Source organism: Narcine bancroftii, chromosome 10 (assembly GCF_036971445.1).
Source record: "Narcine bancroftii isolate sNarBan1 chromosome 10, sNarBan1.hap1, whole genome shotgun sequence".
NCBI lineage: Eukaryota > Metazoa > Chordata > Chondrichthyes > Torpediniformes > Narcinidae > Narcine > Narcine bancroftii.
Window position 1 is genome coordinate 3,390,092 of NC_091478.1, and position 21,963 is coordinate 3,412,054.

Here is a 21,963-nt window from a genome sequence, read left to right on the forward strand (position 1 = left end):
TATTTTCCGGCTGCTTGAGACTTATTTAAACAGCTGCTATGGGCAAAGCTCGATCGAGGCTCTCTGCTTGCTAAATATATGCTCCCATCTTCACCAAAAGGGAACATTTACTTTTACGATTTTAAATTTACATATTTTTTACCTTCTATTTTATTTTTATTTATGCTGATTGTTTTAATATTTTTACCTCGATTTTTTTTACCGATTGCTGGGTTATGCAGACCACCAACCCTATGGCTATCAAATCTCACCCTGCCCTATTTTCCTGCCTCAGTTATAGAAGATGCCAGGTTAGCATGTTGGCCTGTGAACAGTTATTACAGCTTCTCTTGGTTCATAGGCACTGTTTCCTCCTTTAATTCACCAGTATTGCTGAGATCCTAGCATTCCTGCCTGGCAGCAATGAAGCTGGAATGTAATAAAAAAGGTGCACAGCACACAGTCTCATTGAAATACCTAAATAAACAACCAGGGCCCTGGGGGAGAATGATCCTCTGCTTCTACTAAAACTGGAAATGTGTGACTTGGTTTCAGATTTGAGTGTTTTTAAAAAAATGTTAAACTTATCCCTGACCTAAATAACATCGTTATTGGGGGTTAAAACTTGCCTCTCATTGTCAATCAAATTCCACTCATAAGAAATCAAATGCCGAGGCATTGCATCAGGTAGGGCTGGGATTCTTTGGCATGATGGGTTCCCATTTTGAATGCAAATTAAAAGGACACATTATTAGCATGGACTGTCAGATGGGTAATATCAAAGCATGTACTTGTGCTGGAAGCATGTAATGTAAGGAGTTGGTGATCTCTATCCTCATATAACACTAATATGTTGCCATGCTGCCTTATTGAACAGTGACAATTCATCTAATGCCATGTGTCAACTACACAAAAGGAATTGGTATCAGGTTGGCCCCACTACTGAAGGCAATACTCAAGGCACAGAAGAGTAGGCATTGTATAAAGGTTCAGTTGCAGGTGTTTTAGCTTGTCTGGAAGGCTGTCATAGGATACAAGAGCAGGATGCAGCTGGACAGAGAAGTGGCAGATGGAGTTCAATCCAAATAAATGTGAAGTCATGCACTTTAAAAGATCATATGTGAAGGAAGAACATGTGGCGAATACAGCGTGGCCCCGTTATAACATGATCATTGGGGTCCATAAAATGTCATCGCCAAAAAAAATCAGAGTCTTGCAAAATCGGTATATAGTTATATACACACAGTATGTACAGGTTGACTCGGAGTTAGAGAAGTGGGAGCAGTTTCACAATGGCGACAGATTACCCGAGGGCAGGAATTTGGGGTGTCTCCGAGAGGCACTGACATATTGACGGGGCCAGGGTCGGGAAATGCTGCGGGTAGGTGAGGGAGGAACGGGGAACCCGAATCCACCAGGTTGGGGGGAGGGGGAACCTGATTCGGCAGTTCCAGGCTGATTCGGTGTCCTGGCCTTTTGAACCTGAACTGCATTTTACAAACCTTACGATTGCAGGCGAAACGGCTTTTGGCAGGGCACATGTCAGGAGGTTGTGACTTCAGTGTCCGAATGCCCTTCATCCCCAGTATTTCACTCTCGCTTAGAGTGTCTCCACAAAGTTTGTTCTCGCAGAGTCATCTTTAAAATGTTGCATAATTTCCACACCATGAAAAATATTTGTTTGATTCACTGAGTATGCAGATCATCTTGCAAAAACAAGATAAACATTACTTACATGAATCATTTAGATGCGCCACTTCTAATCATCCGATGAGCTACTTTTGGCACATGCGCCTTAGGTTGGCCACCCCTGGTACTGCATCTTTTAAAATGAGCTCGCTTAAAGTCCTATCTCAAAGACCGAAGTGCGGACGTTAAGCGGTACATATCTTTTATATATCAGGGTCCAATGACTTATCACATTGTATCTGAATCAACGTTAAACCAGGGTGTGTAAAATTGGGGTTTCACTGGAGTATGATTCTTAACAGAGTGGAAGAACAGAGAGATCTTGGGGGCCAGGTCTATAGATCCCTTAAGTTTGCTATGCAAATTGATAGGATAGCTAAGAAGACAATTTAAAAAATAATTAAATGAGATGTCCAGCACGGTAACAGGTCCTACCGTATGAGACTGTGCTGCCCCATTACACCCAATTAACCTCCAAACACAAATGTTTTGAAGTGTAGGAGGAAACTGGAGCTCCTGGGGAAAACGACGCAGACACGAGGAGAACCTACAAACTCCATTTATTCAGCACTGGACTTGAACCCAGGTCACTGGTGCTGTAACAGTGATGCACTAACCACTACGCTAACCTTGGCCTTGAGTTCAGAACCATAAGGTAATCTTGAGACTCTACCAAACTCTAGTTAGATCACACTTGAAGTATTGCGTTCGGTTCTAGTCACCCCGTTATCATAAGGAGTGCAGACGCTTTGGAAAGTGCATAGTGGAGATTTACCACGATGTTGCCTATACTGGAGAACATGTCCATATGAAGCAAGATTGACAAAGCAAGGACTTTTCTCTTTGGAGGGGAGCCATAGCAAATACCGGAGGACATCTGCTTAAGTTGAGTGGAGGAAAGTTTCAAGGAGATGTCAGAGGTAAGTATTTTACTCAGAATGATGGGTACCTGGAATACATTGCCAGGGATGATGGTAGAGGCTGGAAAATAGGGACATTCAAAAGATCCTTCAATAGGCACATGGGTGTAAGAAAAATAGAGAGTTGTGGATGTAAGGTGGGGAAAAATTAGATATCTGTGGAGCAGGTTTACTTAGGTCAGCCCAACATTGTGGGCTGAAGGGCCTGAACTGTGCTGGGATCCAAATGGTTGAAGAGGTGAAGGGCAAAGGATTGCCTTCACCTGTCCTTCTGTTGTTGATGATTCTAGTTATGCCAAATAATGTAGATACGTTATTGATGCTGGATGGTGGGGCTTCCATAACATGGAAACTGAGTGTATGGGTAGGACTTAGCAGTAAGTCCTTGGTAGAAACTGTCCTGCATGGAGGTGAATGCTGCATGAATAATGAATGTGTATTACAATGGAGCAAATGGTGGGGGAAAACATCTGATGAGTCATTTACTTTTACAATCACAGACTCACGGAATGATGCAACACAACAGGCCTTTCAGTCCAATAACTCCATGTTGTCCAGTTAGCACATTCACGCCAACCTGACACTAATCCCATTTTATTCTCCAAGGTACTACCACTGACCTAAACACTTGTCAATGTACAGCAACCAATTAACCCACCAAGCCATATCTCTATGAGGGAGGAATCACTAATAGTGCAAGGTCAGCCTTGACTTAAATGAATGGGAGTGCTGGCTCAATGGGCTGAATAGCCTACACCTATTGTTTATTGTTTTTCATTTTTTCCATTGATATAAAAGGAGGCCATTTGACCTATCAAGGTCAACTTTCTCAGAGCATTGCCATCAATCCTATTCCCCCTTCACCTACACTTTCTGTGCTCAACAACTCCCCAGTTCTTCTGCCACCCAATTGCACTGTGGCTAATTTACAATTAATTAACCCACATAACCTACCGACCATCAGTCATGGGAATACAAGTGAAATAAAGAGCTTCCAAGGGAGTTTTTACTGAATGTGCAAACTCCATACAGTCAGTACCAGGGGTCAGGATTGAACCCTGGACAGTGGAGGTGTGAGGCAGTAGCATTACTGCCTGCTGAACCACTGTGCCACCCATGTGGGACCCTTGTGAACTCACTCCCGGCATTTAGCCTGAGCGTAACTTCTGGTCTCTGCTCCCAATTTATAGACCCAGTCGTCAATCAGAGGTAGTTCTGGAAATCAGGGCATCTGTCCTCATCCTTTCTCTACCAATTGACTACATTCAAAATTTCCCTTCAAGAAACAAAGGCACAGCATCAATCAGCTCAACTCATTTCACATGATGCAAGACAGGCTCAGGAAGATACAGAACAACTTATCTTTGAAAGAGTATGAAAAATGAGAGAAAATTGACATTTACACAAATAAGAGTGTCTTGCATCTTGGGAGGAATGACGTGGCAAGTCTGGACTTTGAGTTTACCCTGACCCCAGGATTATGAGCACTGCTCCTGGGCCTGTGGGAATACAATATGCAGCCACTGCATTTTTGAAAATCAAAGGGTCTGCTGTAGGGTTTTGTTTTCTCTCTCTTTCTACGATCCCTCCCTTTTTCCTGCTCGCCGATTCACCAGCTGACAGCACACACTGTTTAGACAAGAAGAGAAGGCAGCCATCTCTTGGTCTTGTGCCAATGCAGCTTGTGAAGCACCCAATTTCACTTGCAAACTACCACACTGAGCTGCTCACCACAGGCATACAGTTCAGACATCTTGTTTTCAGTTTTCTGAAATGTTAATTGAGGTCAAGTTACTTCAAATTGGTAATATTTTAATTTAGACTCTGATCAGCAACTTGGCCAGCAGTTGATTTCCTGGATTATTTGCCTTCAGGTTGAGGATGCTGCCAGCTACATTTCATTTATTACCCTTTTCCAACTGCTTTCCAAAGGCATTCAGTGGCCTTCCAGGAAGGCTTTAAAGAGAGATGCAGCTTTGATATAGCACTTGTACAATCAAACACTTGGACCTAAAAAAGGCCTATTGTGCGGCAGCCAATTTGTACGCTGCAAGGCCCCGCAATCAGCAATGTAACAGTGGACTGATGATCTTTTCTAATGATGTTTGCTGAGGGGCTAATTATTGTACAGGATACTTGCTAGAGCTTTTACTTTCCTTCAAAGCAGTGGACAAGATCTTTTTTGTCTTTCGAAAAGAAAAATAAGATCTTGTATTTTGTTGAGTTGTATTTATATTGCACCTTATATTTATGCGTGGCCTTAGACTGATCAAAACGCACATTAGAGATCATGGAGAATATGATGTCGCCATTGTTGTAATGTGGAAAACACAGCAGGTGAGTATCAAGCTCCCACAGATAGCCACATGATAATGGCTAGATAATCTACTTCACTGATGTTAACTGAGAGAAAATAGTGTTCACATTATGGATAACACACCTGCTCCTCTTCAAAATAGCGCCATGTCAATGGGAAAAAGGTCTCATCTTAATATCTTGTCTGAAAGATGTAGCACTCCCTTAGCAACCCACTGGATTGCTGGTGTGGATTTATATCCTTAAGTCTCTGGAGTGCGTAGATGTAGCTAATATCTCACTTTCAGGACATGGGCTGGCATGGTTGACATAGCGGTTAGCACAATCCCTTTACAGCATCAGCGATCAGGACCAAACCTGGGTTCCATTCCCACGCTATCCATAAGGGGTTTGCATGTTCTCCCCGTGTCTGCGTGGGTTTTCTCTAGGGGCTCTGGTTTCCTCCTATTCTTTACCGGGGTTGTAGGTTAATGGGATGTAAATTGGGAGGCACAGACTCGTAGGACTGAATTGGCCTGTTAGAGTGCTGCATGCCTAAATTAAAATTTAAAAATCTTAACTTGGAGCTCTGAGAATTGATTTGACAATCATGAGAAAATTTAGCAGGGTTTTCTTCGATGTTGAGTTGGAATTGGAGGTGATTCTATTCCCACAATGTTCTTATTGTGGGCAGCACGGTTAGTGTAACGGTTAGTGCAGTGCTGTTACAGCACCAGTGATTGGGTCTGGCATTCAAATCTCGTGCTGACTGTACATTCTCCCTGTAACTGTGTGGATCAAATGGACCATGTCCAAGGCAGCAGTCCAGTGCATTAAATCACTTTCTGGTATACACTTTAAGCTCTATACCCATCTCTTGGCCAGCCTCTTTTGGCTTTCCCACGCCATACCCCTAATGCAATAATCCTCGCCGGATCCAACTGCAAAACAGAATCTCCCCCAACAGCAGCTTATAGTTGCTTCCCCTTTTCCATCACCCCCATCTAACAAAATCCTTCCAATCAACTCTAAGGGCTCTGACCTGCAACACATCAGACTTCTCACTGGGACACTTCAGTTCAATCATGACCAGCAACTTATCCATGTTGCTCTTCTCACTCTAGGTGCAATAGAAATTTGAAACAGACACATATCTGCAGAGGGGAGAAGGGGTCCAAGGAATAAAAACATGATTTTAATACATCATTCCCATTTTTAAGCCCATTCATTTTTGTTTGGTGACAACAATGAAATATCACTAAACATCTATGCAGTGTTTTGACACTTTATCGCTGGGTTGGAGTTGCACATGCCAGTTTTCCCATGGTAAGGTTCTTAATCTAATCAAAGCACTATATTAAGTTTGAGATTTATTTTTTAAGGTAATTAACAGCCATAACTTTATGTCAGTTAGTCCAAGCTTCCTACCTGACACTAATAATCTGAATTGGCATTCACACTCAGTGAACAATTTACTAAAATTATTGACAAAATAAAAAGTTTAACTTGAATGTTAAACAGAATTTCCACTGTTGGCAACTTTCCTGCTAAAATTATTTCTTGAAGTTTTGTCTCTTCAGTTTTCCCTTGGGTTCAATCCAGTGGGTTGCTGAGGGAGTGCTACATCTTTCAGACAAGATATTAAGCTGAAACCCTTTTCACATGGACATTGGCAGTTGTGGGTACTTTTACTTAGCAATTCTTGTCCGTGGAGGACAACCAAGGAAATTGGTCATTTTGTCCTAACAAGGTTAAATGGGCATAGACGTCCAAGTCTTGCCCCATCAAGAAGTGTAGGAGTCACAAGTACATAAAGATTTGGCATTGGACCTATTAGAGCAGCGGTTCTCAACCTTTTTCTTTCCACCCTCACACCACTTTAAGTATTCCCTATGCCATCGGTGCTCTGTGATTACTAAGGGATTGCTTAAGGCGGGATGTGAGTGGGAAGGGAAGGTTCAGAATCACTGCTCTAGACCCAATTGTTACCGAAATCTTCTGCTTGAGAAAAATTGTCATTGGCCCAATTCCTTTGGTGGGTGGAAAGAAAAAGTTTGAAAATCACTGCTTTACAGTGTCAAATGTGAATATGTACTGCAACATGATCTCTTTGAGTTCCAATAAGTGAGGGTGTTGAAGGGAAGTGGAGTCAGCAGGAATTACTTGTCACACTGCATGATTAAGGTTGTCAGCATCAGCTGGCTGCAGAGTTTATTGAATATCCCTCAAATTAGGTGAGATTGCTGAGTCACCTACTAACAAGGGGGCTTTCTTTTAAAATGTTGGCAATAACTGTGCTGCCTGAACTACTCTTGTAATCAGGCCACCTGTAACTTGCATGGAATTATTTACATAGAAATACCAACATAATGAGAGTCAGTATAGCCCAGTTAATCTGTGTGCTGTTGATTTTCTACATGAACAGTAGTCTCAGTTCCATGTTCCTGCAGCAATTTTAATCCCATTTCCCACAGTCCATTAAATTTATTTTTGGGTGTTGCTGTTATATCTCTGACTCAAACATTCATTGTTGTCCATCTGGGGTCCATCCATTACAGTTAAAATTTAAAATTGTAAAAGTAAATGTTCTCTGAAGTTAAACATAAACTTTTGGTGAAGATGGGAGCAAACATTTACCCTGTGGAGGGCCTTGGTTGTGGCAGCTGTTTGAATAAAATTGTGCGAAACAGCGATGGCGTCACTCAGGCTGAAGAGCTGGTTGATGCCGCTCGCCGTTGGGGTGACTCTCTTAAAGTGTCTCCTTAGCTCTGCTTAGTGAGAGTTGTCCTGGTCAGAGGCTTTATCTGTAAACTTGTGGGGTGTGTGGGGGGGGGGGGGGTTAATTATCTCTAATGTTATTGTTTATCTTTCAATCAGCTCCGTGGAGGGGAGGAACCTGCAGATGCAGCGACAGTTAGACGTTTTCAAAGAATATGACTGAATATAAAGTTAAATGCTTTAAGGTTTATATATTTATGTGAGTGACGTTTGTTCAGTGAACATACAGTGTAGTATTTTTGTCTTTTGTCTTTTAAATTGTTTATTCTTAATTCTGATGTATTTGTTACGCATTTCTAAGTCTCAAGCAACTGGAAAATACACTTAACTGACATTTACCAATCCCCATAGGTGCCATGTTACTGGTTGATGGGAAATATATGAAGATCCCATGTAAATCAGGTCAGGATTGCTAAACAGATACAAGAACAGGGAGTTCTGGGGTTAGTATGCATAGCTTATTGAAAGTAGAAGGGCAGGTTGGGTTCATTGTTGAAAAATGCACATGGCATTCATCTGCATAGTCAATAGAAGCAAAGTGTAACAACAAGGAATCAATAAAACATTTGTTCTCCACAGGTGGAGAGCCCTGTGCAGTGGACTGGGGTAATGTGCCAGATTCCCTGTTAGTTTTAATTTAATTTTTATATTTGATTTGTCTGTTGTGTTGAAGTTAAATGCTACCATTGCCATGATTGATCTGGTTACCTGTCGTGGTCTTCTCTGAACTAATTTTTCTGTAAATGTAAAACAGCACCAGAAAGTGGCGACATTTTGCAAGCTGCCTGGATGTCACACAAACCAAAGTTTTTTCCTGTGTCTCTGAAGTGTGAAAATAAAAGAATTTAATTCACAAAATACAAAAAACTTTGGAGAGGGAATAAAAGAAATTTCCCAAATCTATCCCAGAATTGGAGAAGCTGAATTTGTTCTTGGGAGAAAGCAGTGTAAGTGGAGAAGAACTCTTCCCACTGGTTGAAAGGTAAGGGATATAAAATAAAGAGTTATTGGTAAAAAATCACATAAGAAAAAAACTTCTTGTTATGGCTAATGCAACACTTTTTCAGCACCAGTGGCCTGGACCCGAATTAACTGCTGTCTTCAAAAAGTTGTATGTTCTCCCTGCGACTGTGTGGATTACCTCCCACATTCCAAAAACATATCTGTATATTCATGCAAGTGAAGTTTGTTCAGTGTAGGTATTTTTTAAAAAATTTAGACATACAGAACAATAACAGGCTATTTTGGCCCACAAGTCTGTGCTGTCCAACTTACACTCAATTAACCTGCACCCTGCTACAATTCGAACAGTGGGAGGAAACCAGAGCCCCCGGGGAAAACCCAAGCAGACACGGGGAGAACGTACAAACTCCTTACAGAAGTGTGGGATTTGAACCCTGGTCCTGATCGCTGGCGCTGTAAGGGTGCTAACCGCTACGCCAACCATGGAAGTGATGTGTTTGTCATTCAGTATTAAAGTACAGTATAGTATTTTTGTCTTTTAAACTGTTTATTCTTAATGCAGGGGTATTAGTCAGCCATTGTAAGAGTAAGTCTCAAGCAACCGGAAAATAGACTTATCCAATATCTACCAATCCCCATAGGTGCCGGGTTTTTCTGTATTCGGTTGATGTATCCACTCTTTTACGAATTGTCCATTATAAAATCCTTGCAGCATTTGCAGTTTCTTGTGTCTCCAAACCCTTACATCTATTTTACCAGAGAGAACTCTCTCTGGTCAACTAACAAAGAATGTGATTGATGACATTTTGCATACCTCCATCTTAGCAAATATCCACTCTATTTTGGAGAAACAGGAAATTGTAGATGCTGGAATCTGGAGTAAAAAAACAAGCTGCTGGAGGTCTTCAGTGGGTTGTTGCATCTATGGAGGGAAACAAGCAATATACATTTTGGGTTGAGATGACAACTGCTTGTCTCCCCTCCAGATGCTGCCTGACCCTCTGAGGACCTCCAGCAGTTTGCTTCTGCTCCTTTCTAACTTCCTTTGGAAGTATTTCCCCTACTTTGATTTAGCCCATTAATGACACGCTGGCTGTCAGAACGTTCCTCAATCCGTTCACCTCATTTCCCTAAATCACTGTCCTTCTGTGATATAGAACGTAGAAAAGTACAACACAGGAACAGGCCCTTTATCTCATACTGAATGCGATGCCAAATTGAACTAAATCTCTTATGCCTGTCCATCATCTCTATGCCTCCATCCATACATATTCACATGTTTATCTCCTTCCACCACTGCCCCTGGCAGCCCATTCCAGACATTACCCCTCTGTAAAAATTCTTGCCCTTGTTGCCATCGCCCCATCCCACTTCAAATGTTTGTCCTTTAGTACAGTGAAAAACCCTCATATCCAGCACCTATGGGGAAATTAGTAGATGCTGGTAAGTGAATTTTCTGGTTACTTGAGATTGTGTGCTGTGTGATTGGCAAACTAACGGAGAGGCGCACCAATTTTAAGCTTCCATATTTTTTTACCTATTTACTTTCCACAATTTTTTTTACCGCTTGCTTGAGGCTGCCGTTTGCTTAGATTCCAGATAACAGGGGTTTTACCCTGGGAAAAAGATTCTGACCGCCTAAACCTATCTAATCCTTTTATAAATTTATAAGCATCTATCAATTCTTCCCTCAGTCTCCCAAACTCCAGAGGAAACAACCTAAGCTTGTGCAATGTAATGCATACCCTCTAATCCACTCAGTCTGCCCTTTATCATGCTTCCTGTAATTGAACAACTAGAATTGCACACAATATTCCAAGTATAGACTCACCAAAGTTTTGTACAGCTGCAACATGCCTTCTTTATTCTTACTTTCAATGCCTGGACCAATGAAAGCGAGCGTGCCAGTTGCCTTCGTTCAATGCCTGGACCAATGAAAGCGAGAGTGTCATTGTTTTGACAATAACTAACCACACCAGCAGTCTCAGTATAAGACAGCTTTAATAAACTAATATGTACACTAAGAGGTCTTGTCTCTCTGCAAGACAAATGTGGAAGGCTAGACTGTAGCTCTGGACTGCTTTATAGACAAGATCACCAGGATGACCCCTGGTGACCTAGTGGTGTAATTACATATCACCACAGTCAAATCCCTTCTTTCAATGCCTGGACCAATGAAAGTGAGCGTGCCATATCCCTTCTTTCAATCCCCGGACCAATGAAAGCGAGCGTGCCATATGCCTTCTTTCAATGCCTGGACCAATGAAAGTGAGCGTGCCATATCCCTTCTTTCAATCCCCGGACCAATGAAAGTGAGCGTGCCATATGCCTTCTTTCAATGCCTGGACCAATGAAAGCGAGCGTGCCATATGCCTTCTTTCAAACCCCGGACCAATGAAAGCGAGTGTGCCATATGCCTTCTTTCAATGCCTGGACCAATGAAAGCGAGCGTGCCATATTCTTTCTTTCAATCCCCTGACCAATGAAAGCGAGCGTGCCATATGCCTTCTTTCAATGCCTGGACCAATTAAAGTGAGCGTGCCATATCCCTTCTTTCAATCCCCGGACCAATGAAAGCGAGCGTGCCATATGCCTTCTTTCAATGCCTGGACCAATGAAAGCGAGCGTGCCATATGCCTTCTTTCAATCCCCGGACCAATGAAAGCGAGCGTGCCATATGCCTTCTTTCAATGTCTGGACCAATGAGAGTGAGCGTGCCATATCCCTTCTTTCAATCCCCGGACCAATGAAAGCGAGTGTGCCATATGCCTTCTTTCAATGCCTGGACCAATGAAAGCGAGCGTGCCATATTCCTTCTTTCAATCCCCGGACCAATGAAAGCGAGCGTGCCATATGCCTTCTTTCAATGCCTGGACCAATTAAAGTGAGCGTGCCATATCCCTTCTTTCAATCCCCGGACCAATGAAAGCGAGCGTGCCATATGCCTTCTTTCAATGCCTAGACCAATGAAAGCGAGCGTGCTATATGCCTTCTTTCAATCCCCGGACCAATGAAAGCGAGCGTGCCATATGCCTTCTTTCAATGTCTGGACCAATGAGAGTGAGCGTGCCATATCCCTTCTTTCAATCCCCGGACCAATGAAAGCGAGCGTGCCAAATGCCTTCTTTCAATGCCTGGACCAATGAAAGTGAGCGTGCCATATGCCTTCTTTCAATCCCCGGACCAATGAAAGCGAGCGTGCCATATGCCTTCTTTCAATCCCCGGACCAATGAAAGCGAGCATGCCAAATGCCTTCTTTCAATGCCTGGACCAATGAAAGCGAGCGTGCCATATGCCTTCTTCCCTATTGTCAGTACTTGCATGGCCACTTTTAGGGAGATATTACCCTGGACCCCCTGATCCCTCGCACATCCATGCTGCTGCTAATGGCCCTGCCATTAACTGAATTAAAGAATTCACTAAATTAGAGATAAAAAAGGGAAATGGAGTGGAGTTAAGACATGACTGAAAGACAGTTAACTGCCAGATTCACAATGCTTGGATTATACAAGTATTCAGAAAGCAAAGCTAGTAAAAAGCAAGCACATTAAAACGTCCTCAGATATTGACTGATTCTTCTCCTGGATTCACTTACAGAACCAGCTGGTGAAGTGAATTACTCTGCGTGCGAGGGATGCTGGGAAATCTACCCATCAGGGAACGATTGGGAGCCCAGAATTTCCTGATTTTAAGGGTTTCCAATGCTGAAAATCACAGCAACCGTCTTCACTAGGATCTGATGCCTCAGAACCTCTGTTAAATAACACAATGCATGAGCCATACACCACATAAATGCTTTCCAAATATATTTTATGCCCCACACAGCATATTTTGTACATTATAGCATTTTTCCATGAATTAGACGTACATGCTAAATGGGAGATTGATGTTTCTCAGTAGATCTCTCCGTACTATCTCATCTCTCCAGTGCACTTCAATCCTCTCCTTGTCATTTCTCCAACTCATACCCATTTATTATCCCTCACCTCTCTCCACATTTTGTACTCTTGATCACCTGTTCTGCCACAAATGTCTCCCCTGTCCCCTGACTCCTGTTGTTTTGGGAGATCAGGGAGCATGGACCTCCATTCTGTGTGCGCGTATTTGTTGTGCCGCCGAGTGGTACCTGATATGTCTATGTTCAAATTCAACATGATTCAGCTCCTAACCCAAAGGGTAAATTTATCTCACCTTTTCTACTGCGGCGTGCGTGAGGAGCAAATTGTGGCTTCCTCCATGCACAGTGGGGCAGATATAGGGCAATAAATTTCCTGCCTTAACACCATCAGCTCCTTCCCTGCCCTGCTGGGGTACTGATCCTCAGATGGTCAATATATCTGTTTTTAGTCTGATGAATTTAATTTTTAATTAGGCATACAGCATGGTAACAGGCCTTTCTGGTCCATAAGCCCCAAACCCCAATTAACCTACAAGCCCAGTACATTTTAAAGGAGGAAATCAGTGCAGCTGGAGTAAATCCACACAAAGAAGGAAGAACATACAAACTCCATAAACACAGTGCTGGATTCGAACCCAGGTTGCCGGCGGTGAAAGAGGATCACACTAACTGCTACTCTAACTGTGCTGCCCAGATATTTCCAGATATATGGATCTGGTTCTCACTAAACTTCCATATTGATGCATTTTCCAGCAGTATCCTGCATAGTAACAGGAAATCATTGCCTAATTAGTCTCCTCATTCAACATTAGGACAATTGTATTCCTACCTTGGTTAAGGTCAGGTAACTCAGTAAGAAACATACTGATATTCGTGTCATTGCATTCTTGTGCATTAGCTTCTCTAACTACCCCTGCTCACTCCCTGAACAGCTGCTTCCTGATTTAAGAGATACACTCACCATGAGGCTACATCTCTCCCTAATTTCCAAACATACAGAGACCACTGGCCAGCTTGTAACAGATATCCAGTTGCAGACTCCCACAAGTCCAGCTAAGATCAAATGTGTATTTACTAAACCAAATGGTCTAAAAATACTTCTCACTCTGTTATTTCAGATCGAGCTCAATACACATTGCTTCAAGGGCCCAATGCATACTCTGCTGTTAAATCAGTGGGAATTAAATCCACTCTCCTTCACAATAAAGCTTCAGTTCAGAATTGAGAAAAAAATCCCCATTTCAGAATCAGAATTTATTGTTAGTCACAAAATTTGTTGTTTTGTAGCAGTACCACACAACGCAAACATTTCTCTGAGAAAATACCTGACAAAATAAATAACAATAGTGCAAGAAAAAGGGGTGCGTGGGGGGTCTTTGAGGGTAGAGGCGGCTTTTTTAAGACACCACCTCTTGTAGACGTCCTCCATGGAGTAAAGTCTGGGGCCCGTGATGTCGCAGGCTGAGTGAACAACCCTCTGGTGTTTATTCTTGTCCTGAGAGTTGATGCCTCCATACCAGATAGTGATGCAACCTCAAGGACCCCCACCACCCAGGCCATGGCCTCTTCACTTTGTTACCATTGGGAAAAAGGTACAGGAGCCTAAAGACGAGCACTTAGCGGCACAAGGACAGCTTCTTCCCCGCTGCCGTAAGATTCCTGAATAATCAATGAACCAAAGACACTGCCTTACTTTTTGTGCACTTTTAAAAAAAAATTTTTATATGGACTTGGTTCATCAACATTCCTTTGTGCCTTACCTTTTACTGTATTCTATATCTATATGGCTTCCCCAAATGCATAATTTTCCACTTGACAGGATTAAATTCCACCTTCTAATGCTCTGACAAACTTACCAATTGAGTTTTGGATAATCTTCATTGTTATCCATAATACCCTTATTTTGCAAATTTACTCCTCATCATGTCTCCTACATTGAGATCAAAGTCTTTTACATGCATCATGAATAACAAAGATGTCAGCACCAATCTTTTTAGCGTGTCCTTGGATCTGGGTCCCTGGCTTCCTCTTCTCTGAGATCCTGGGTATCATCCCTGGGCCTCTTGATGCACCATCGCCGGATATCTATCTCTGTGGTCCGATACTATCCTATCTCTAGGCCCTTGGATAATCCATCTTTGAATCCTCACAAATCCTATCTCTGTGTCACTGACTATCCCCCATCTCTGGTCCACTCCATCTTGGGAGACCACCTTTGGATTCCTGGATATCACAAATCTGGTTTCTATATCTCTCTTTCACAGTCTCTCACTGTGTCTTCACTCAGTACCTCAGCTGGGTCCCTGGTAACAGGCCCAGTTGGGTTTTTTTGCTCCAGGCCTAGTTGAGTCTCTGGCTGAAGGTTTATTATTGGGTAGGTCCCAGACGCAATACCTTGTATCAGGAGCACCCTTAAACATGGAGCCAGGGATCTGGTGGAGCCAGGGATCTGGTGGAGCCAGGGATCTGGTGGAGCCAGGGATCTGGTGGAGCCGATATGAAAGATCTTAGGGAAATGTTCAGAATCTGAGCATGGAACGGCTTCAGGGTATCCCTGCACAATAATTTTCTCCAAAACCACAGCACTTTCACAGATTTTCTGTTTTGTTTATTACATTAATGTTTGGAAGATTTTGTCTGCTGTCTTTCATGCATTTGAATAGTCACAATACTAGAGAAATGTTTCACTAATTGTAAAACACTCCAAATTCCAACAGTCATGAAGAGTACTTAATAATTCAAGTCTTGAAGTAACAGTTAATTTGCTCCTTGGTTATTGATGTAGTGGACAATAGAATCTAAATAAACAATGTTGATTCACCGTGCAAATCAGTTTGAGACATTATCTGTTCGATCAATAAGTGAATAATGTTTTCACTTTCATCGAAGAAAGAACAATGTACAAGATTCAACAAAAACAGAAATGCTGGAGGCAATTATCAGGTCCCACAGTGTCCTTAGAAGGTAAAGATATATTACTGATATTTCAGGCCTGAGCCCCTCTTCAAGTTCACTTTACCTTCTGCGGACACTGCAAGTCCTGCTGAGATCCTCCAGCATTTCCATGTTTTTACTCCAATCACGGTGTCTGCAGACTTTCATGTTTCACATGATCCAAATGATAGGGAAGAGACCGGTTCACCACAAAGGAAGTCTGAAACTATCTCCCATGAATCTGTTGGAACCACCTACAAAATGCTGGTGTTGCAACTGGAGCTACAGATTTTCCACCCTCAAACAGCACATAGAAGTGCCAAAGAGTACTATTTACTGCAAAGCCTCCAATATCCTTACAAACTGACTCAAACAAATCCAAAATCTATATGCTATTTATCGCAAAGCCTCCAATATCCTTACAAACTGACTCAAACAAACCAAAATCAATATGCTATTTATCGCAAAGCCTCCAATATCCTTACAAACTGACTCAAACAAACCAAAATCAATATGCTATTTATCGCAAAGCCTCCAATATCCTTACAAACTGACTCAAACAAACCAAAATCAATATGCTATTTATCGCAAAGCCTCCAATATCCTTACAAACTGACTCAAACAAACCAAAATCAATATGCTATTTATCGCAAAGCCTCCAATATCCTTACAAACCGACTCAAACAAACCATATAACCATATAACCATATAACCATTTACGGAGCAGAAACAGGCCATGTTGGCCTTTCGAGTCCGCACCGGTTCACTGATTTTGTGCGCCCTCTTCAGGCGTTGGTCCCGGTAGATCTTCATTCAATAATGATGAGCGAATTCAATGCAAGTGGAATCAGTCGTAGAAATGTTTGTGAAACGTGCAGTTCAATACTTCTGGGCACATTCAATACAGGGTCAACTAGTCCGAGAAATGTTTTGTCAAGATGCTAAAATTGATCGTGTATAAAAATACTTTCAAAATTGATTGACTTTATTATAACATGTTATATATAACCAAGATCAATATGCTATTTATCACAAAGCCTCCAATATCCTTACAAACCGACTCAAACAAACCAAAATCAATATGCTATTTATTGCAAAGCCTCCAATATCCTTACAAACCAACTCAAACAAAACCAAAATTAATATACAATTTATTGCAAAGCCTCCAATATCCTTACAAACCGACTCAAACAAACCAAAATCAAAATGCTCTATGAGGAGAGGCTATTTGAGGATTCTTCACAAACCCGAACAGGATACACACAAAGGGCTTTTGATCTACTGCCAATTCATACCCACAAGCCTCATAGCAGGCAGATGGTATTTTTTTAAATCTCAAACCCTAAGCAGCAGGACAGGAATGCAGGACTCAAACTCCTCCATAGTTACGAGAATCTTGTTGAACATGTTAAGCCAGAGGGCAAACTACAGCAGATATTAGACAAAACTTGAAACAAAAATAGAAATAGCTGAAAATATTTCATGGATTAAATGCACTGCTGGAACAAATATGCAGGATAAAAAATTCTGGAGGTACTCAGCATTTATGAAGAGAACAGAGTTAAATTTTGAAATCAAAAACCTTTCATTAAACTCATCACTTATCCTGAGAACTAGTATTTCTGATCAATAATTGTTGATGAAAGATTATCACTCATTTAAGATTGTGTCACATAGCTAACAGCTTTCTGGGTTGTATCAATGTGTGTGGAGGCAATATTCAGTAAACTAAACACACTTTCTTCCAATTCCAATCGTCTTACACATATCCTGCTGTACACTGCAAAGGTTTCCTTATAAGCTTAGAACTCACTGACTAGGCATATATTAAATTTTGGTTTACTTTCCCCAAGAAAAGATATGACATGAAGAATGATCCAGGCCTTTTATAACTGGAATACATTTTCTTTACACCAGTGATAGAGAAAACCATTTGCTTAATCCTGTATCACAAATCTTTTCATTATTCTTTCAAATAAAACAATCAACACTCAAAAGGTTATGAATATACATAGCTGATTTTTGATGAAATCTGGAAATCTGCTGGAGATTCTGTAATGGCAACACTGGCACTGGTGTGGACCCAGGCGAGTGTGGACTCTTTTTCACTCACAGTGCTGAGAGTTTGGAACGAGCTGCCATCTGACGTGCTAAATGCGGGCTCACTCTTAAGTTTTAAGAAAAAATTGGATAGATACATGGATGGAAGTGGTCTAGAGGATTATGGACTGGGTGCAGGTCAGTGGGACTAGCGAAATGATGTTTCTATATACAATAGGTGCAGGAGTAGGCCATTCTACCCTTTGAGACAGGACCACCGTTCACCGTGATCATGGCTGATCACCCACAATCAGTTCCCCGTTCCTGCCTTCTCCTCGTATCCTTTGACCCCGCTATCTTTGAGATCTTTGTTGAAAGCATCCAGAGAATTGGCCTCCACTGCCTTCTGAGGCACAGCATTCCACAGGCTAGAAGGGCCAAATGGCCTGTTTTCTGTTCTGCAGTTCTCCATGGTTCTAACAGCAACACTGCCACTGGTGTGGACCAAAGAAAGTGGGGAACAGAGACACAGTTCTGCTGCTGCCTGGTCCTCATGCGACAGCTCCATACAGGCTTTAATCAGCCTTTTAGAGGGGTGGACGGACCTTTTGGTAAATCCTGTAACCATGGAGACTTGTGCCCAAGATGGCAGTGCCTGTGCTGGGCACGTACCATGATGGGTTGCAGACCCTAGGAATAGTAGGCCGGCGCAGGGCACCAGAAACAGGGAGAACACCCCGTGTTGAGAAGGAGAAGCATGGGAGATGACCAAACAGGGAAGGTGATCATGGTAATGGACCAACATGGAGCTCAGTGGATGAAGGAGCAACACAGGCTGAGGGCTGTTGGAGACTGGCTTATGGGAATCAGGTATCAGAACCAGGATCCAAGAAGGTGCTAAGGGCAAGAAGGGCTCCCAAAGGGCCTTGTGCCCTGAAGGCTTGCAGATCATATCAGAGATTTGGATCTGGAGTCAGGCTGTCAATGAATCGAACAGGAGTCTGTGTGGCCGCAGAGGCTGTGGGTGAACTGCAGGTGAATCCAGGGCACTCAGTGTCTCTGAAGCAACTCTCTTTTGCTTCTCTTTTTGTGAGGGGCTCATGGAGACCCTTAGTTTGGTTTATGGCAGAGGGAAGCTGAAGTTTATTCTGCATATCATATTTTTATGTATTATTATTTGACAATAAAAGGAATCTTGAACATTTGAAATGCTGGATGGGAGTAAATATGAGCAGGATGGGAAATGGATCTCATTAATATCATTACGTGTTCAACCAAAGGAGGAAAGACTGGGTAACCTTGACATACCCTGCACTGCCATTTGATGGAAAAAAAGCCTTAAGCATCTCCCTACTAGGGATAGCTTTTGCACTGGAGGAAGAACAAGGAAAATGGAAGGGATTCTGTTGAGTCAACTGATTCTGGCCAATATTCTAGTAGAATTGCTATAATTTAGCACAAGTGTCTCCAAGCTTGCAGGTGCGAGAAACAAGTAGATCCTACCTGCTATCCAACCATCACTGCTCTGAAGTATTCATGGGCTGAGCATTGGGAGAGGATTAGATGAGATTCACTTGGAGTATTCTTCCTCTCTCTCTGTCCTCTCTGATCCCATAAACTGAAGCTGCAGAATATCCAGATTCAAGTCATGATTGGATGCTTGAAAATAGTTCGAGTACAAATTCATTGTCGGAGTACACACATGAAATCACATATAACCCTGAGATTCTTTTCTTCCTCCCAAAGGCCAGGCAGAATTTCTACTTGTCCATAGTATAAACTGTACTCAAGATAAATATCTGTATACAAATGGGAGAAATGTAAACAACAGAAATATAAACAAATTGACTGCGCAAATAGAGAAAAATAAATATTCAGTACTAAATAATATGGAAAGTAAGAGTCCTTAAATGAATCTCTGATTGATTCTGATGTTTAGGAGTCTGATGGTGGAGGGGGAGCCACTGTTCCTGAGCCTGTTGGTATGAGTCTTATGGCACCTAGACCTCTTTCTTGATGACAGTGGTGAGAAAAGAACATGTCCTGGTTAGTGTGGATCCTTGACGATTCCAGCTTTCCCTGTTGATTTTCTCGATGGTGGAAGGGATTTTTCTGTGATGTACTGAGCTGTGTCCATTACCTTTTGCAGGGTTTACCACTCAGAGGTACTGGTGACCCCCATACCAAGACATGATGCAGCTGGTCAGCACATTTTCCACTACACATCTGTAGAAGCTTGCCAGGATTTCCACCGTCATACTGAACCTCGGCAAACTTCTGAGGAGGTGGAGGTGCTGACGTGCTTTCTTCACAATGACATTAGTATGTTGGGTCCAGGAAAGGACATCTGAAATAGTGACTCCCAGGAATTTAAATGTAAAATTAAAATAGAATGAGAAAACTGGTATTATCATGAATCCTTAATTCAGAGTGAGTCAGAAACTTCAGAATGAAAAGGAGTAACAGGAAAATTAAACCATTTTAATCATCACACACACAACACATTCCCTTGTCTTAATTTCTGCAATATCTAATCAAAGGCATGAACAAATTTAGGATGATCAGGTTAAAGTATTAAGATAGCAGACAAAGAAATCCAAAATTAAATGATTGCATGTTCACCCTCTACTGTCACCAACAGCAGTTTGAGAACTCGTATCTTTATCTTGAGTTCACTCTACACATTGACTTGGAGCATATTTATACACAAGATCATTTTCAGTTCAGGTCAAATCTCAGAACACTCTTGCTGCAGTGACATTAATCTCGGAGCCAGTTATGTTTATTGAATTATTTGCTGGCATATGCTTTGGCTTTCCTGTTCTAGAAGGCCACAGGAGATTTGCACAAAACATTCAGACATTACAGATTTCCCCACACACACCAGACTAAGATTCTGGTCTTTAAAAGAGGAATTCTAACAAGAATCTTAATTTGAAATCAACTCTTAATTTCAAGCAATGAAACTCCATCAGAGTTCACTTTGTGTTGTCTGGACAGATGATGGAACATTTTTCTGTTACAGTGTTTCTTTGACTTGTATAAAATCCAACCGGGGGATAAATGAAAACCCATTCACTCTGATGGAAGTATTTGGTTCTCTGGTATTATTTAAAATGAGTTATTGTGCCAAATTTGTTCAGTGCCAATGTGGATCCCAAAGAACAATATATCAAACCAAATCTGAGCTCTGAACCCTCCCATCCCTCTGTAGTCTTCTCTACCATCCCAATTCCACCTTTACTCTCCACCCATAGAAAATGAAACATTTCTCTTCTTTTACATTATGTTGTCACTGGGATTGTGCCTCACACCACATGGAGACCATGTTTCTGTGTTAGTCACAGTGGATATCCCAAGGAGACATATTCAGTTGTTCCATCCAATTCTATCTCCACTGAAAACTGACACAACTTGACAATTTACCTGCATGGCACACAGTCCTCTTCATCTGAATCTGCCACACCTGATTACACAGTAGAGAAGCCAACTACAAAGCATTTGGAGTGGGCAGTCTATTAAGTGAGCTGCCATCTCCCTTTGTTGAAGTGCTATAATTGGAAATTTTTCAAGGACTTTCAGAGGATATTTATTTTTGGTTAAGGAAATTTAATCTCCAATTTAGGGGCAGCATAAAAAGTAGACCCCTTGGAAGTCAATGCAGAAAGTAGTGGGAAAGCCTTTTTTCCCCCATGATATGATTTTTTTCTCTTTAAATAGTCTTGAAGTCCATTCTCCTCAGTATTAGATTACAATAGGAGCTTTCTTTCATGAATGTCATTATTTACAATAGTTAAGAGGTATAAATCTTGATTTGTAAGCTGAGCCTGTAAAGTGGGAATGAGTGTGTAGAGTCAATAAGAGGTCTGAACCATTTGATTCATTTCCTGCCTCTGATATGAACTGTTGTTTTCTAACAAATCACTGCAGAATGACTTTGAAGTTCATTGTAAATGTTATAAGTTGACTGGTAGTCTATGGCTTTGAGTACTTTCATTATTCTGCTTAATCGTGCTTATACGAAGTTGGCCTTCATTATTATATTTGTTTTCAATTTCGTGCATATTTTATGAAAATACTTGACAATTGAAAATAGTCTCCATTGGGCTCAAAGCATGATTTGTTTAGATACACGGGAGATTGCAAATGCTGGCATTTAGAGCAACAAACAATCGGCTAGAGGAACTTACCAAGTCAATCAACATCAGTGGAAAAGAATGGTCGACATTTGGAGCCAGAACCCTTCATTAAGTCCTCGTGAAAGATTTCTGTGGTCTGAACCTTTGACCAATCTTTGTCTTCCACCGATAAAGTTTGACCCAGTGAGTTCCTCGAGCAGATTACGTGTTTATTGTATGAGTTTTCTAGATGCCAGCAAGCACACAAGACAGGAAGTTTCATTGTGATCTTTATTAGACCCCCAATGTAGAACACCAATCAGAATGAAACTCCATCAATCATTGTCA

The 21,963-nt window shown here is 41.7% G+C and overlaps 1 protein-coding gene across 6 annotated transcripts in view; it reads right to left on the minus strand.

Moving 5' to 3' along the window:
* Positions 1-21,963, minus strand: part of pwwp2b (PWWP domain containing 2B) — a 150,693-nt gene that overhangs the window by 24,161 nt on the left and 104,569 nt on the right. For 5 of the 6 annotated variants that reach the window (XR_011345257.1, XR_011345264.1, XR_011345265.1 and 2 more), the window contains 2 exons: positions 10,456-10,549; positions 9,439-9,546 (listed from right to left, as the gene is read on the minus strand). The gene's annotated coding sequence lies outside the window, so the exon portion shown is untranslated. The remainder of the gene's footprint in view (positions 1-9,438; positions 9,547-10,455; positions 10,550-21,963) is intronic. The other variant, XR_011345258.1, reaches the window with a different exon arrangement.